The sequence below is a fragment of the Podarcis liolepis genome, assembly GCF_965112155.1.
Source record: "Podarcis liolepis genome assembly, chromosome: 7".
Taxonomy (NCBI): Eukaryota; Metazoa; Chordata; class Lepidosauria; order Squamata; family Lacertidae; genus Podarcis; species Podarcis liolepis.
The window spans coordinates 64560815-64562712 of record NC_139561.1 but is presented as its reverse complement, the minus strand read 5'-3'; the positions used below and the strand labels follow the sequence as shown (position 1 = coordinate 64562712).

The following is a 1898-nucleotide window of genomic DNA, read 5'->3' as shown; positions in this document are numbered from 1 at the left end:
GAAGGGCAGGGGGTGTAAATTCACGCCAGTTAACTTGATGGAATTTCCCCCCTAGACTGCAGCTTGGTTCTAATGGTAGGTTTTAGCATTTTTACAGTAGTTTCCTTGGTGCCCTCAAACTAGATTGGCCCAGGATCTGCTCAGAGGAAGTCTTGATAGTTAAACTGGATGTAAGCCAGTTTAGGATTGTTCTATATATGCAGCTGTGGAAACATTTGCTGTTCTTTTTTATCAGAAGCTCCATTTATAGGGCTTACTCCAGTGCTTATGATTGCAGCTTCAGGATCTTAATACTGATTTATTTTATTTAATAAAATTTATATACCCCTTGATTGTAAGAAAAAACCTCAAAGTGGGCAGGAGTGGACTTGTTCGGCCTACTTTTTTACTAGACGTCTAAGATCTGCTAACAAGTCAAAAGACATATAGCTGGAAGCAAACACTCTTTTGGCCAGCAATCTACCAGTAGATTCCAAACCACCTTCTCTGCATGCCTAAGTTTTGCATGGTGATTTCTAGCTGAGGTCCATCTGTTTGTTACTCTATGTTCCTTCTTTCAGGATCGATTGGGTTTGAAGGAAATGGACAAAGCAGGGAAGCTGGTGTTCCTGGGCGCAGAAGGAGATCACCTCCACTTTTCTGAAGAATGGTTCTACAAGAACATCTTGCCATTCTTGCAGTGAAGCTGATGACGACCCACAGGCTGAGCCTGCCTTTCTGTGTTGCTGGAGATGAGAGTGTTTGGTGTGTTCCTTTATAGCGCTTGCCTGGAAGGGAAAGACTTCTCACTAATCTGCTAGGTAGGGGCTAGCTTGATATAAAGATTAACACCAATTAATTGAACTCTCTCAGTAGGTCTTCTGCACCTGTATTCAAGACAGCCTGACCTCTGTCAGCTTTGCCCTGCAGAGGCACTGAAATAGAACAGTCCTTTCAGCTACGTGAAAAGTCATTCGTATTTGTTTTGGGATGGCAAAATTGATGTGGGTTACAATGCTTTATCAGCCTCCTTTTCTGGGATCTGTGCCAACCTTTTCCTGCCCCCCAAATGTTTTGACTACAGCAGGAGGGGAGGATCACTTTGTCTTCTTCCTCCTTTAGTGATTTTATTAGGACAGGCAGCCATCAAAATGAACACATTTGCTTGTGGAGCATGTTGTGCGAAACTGAGGATGCGATATTGCAGTTAACCTTTTGCAGATCTCAGGGATGGGATATTTAATACCTCTTGTTAGAACAAGAGATAAAATGGGGGTGGGGTGGTGCACTAGCTTACGTTTCTCTCACCAGACTGCAAGTCTGAAAGCAGGCAGTAGGTCTGTAGTACACAAGAGAAACAGGTGACTTATACGTGCAACAATACTGTTGGGCCGTGTGAATGGCAGGATGTTAAGAAATGATGATTCAAGCTCTTTGGCTTTGTATTGTATTATAAGCAATAGCACACAAAAAATCAACACATTCCAATAAAAAGGTTTAACTAAGATGATTCAGCGAGCAGCAGCACTGCTTTCTTTGTAGAGGAAGATCGCATCCTCACTCCTAGCATGAAGCAACATTCCTCTTGAAGGCAACAGAAGAGGTACTGTTTCCCATGTTGTTGGTTTCAAAACTCCCTTCAACCCCGCCAAACCATTATGGCTAATGAGGAATTATGGGAATTGTAATCTAGCAATAGGTGCAAAACACAAGATCTGCAGTTCAGTAGATACTCACTTAGAAGAAGCAGAAGTGCCATTTCCCCCAAACTCCCACCTGGGTTCTAAAGGGCAGAGGCTGGATGATGAAGCAACTACTGCATCTTCCAAGTTGCAGTCTACGTGCGACTCTGGCAAACTTGCAGCCCTTCACTTGTTGATGGATTACATCTGCTACACCATCCCTGACCGCTAGCTCTG

The 1898-nt window shown here is 43.4% G+C and overlaps 1 protein-coding gene across 1 annotated transcript in view; it reads left to right on the top strand.

The window, feature by feature from the left end:
- Positions 1–1489, top strand: part of PPT1 (palmitoyl-protein thioesterase 1) — a 13237-nt gene extending 11748 nt beyond the window's left edge. The window contains exon 7 of the mRNA XM_083511871.1: positions 456–1489. The gene's annotated coding sequence lies outside the window, so the exon portion shown is untranslated. The remainder of the gene's footprint in view (positions 1–455) is intronic.
- Positions 1490–1898: the final 409 nt, after the last annotated feature.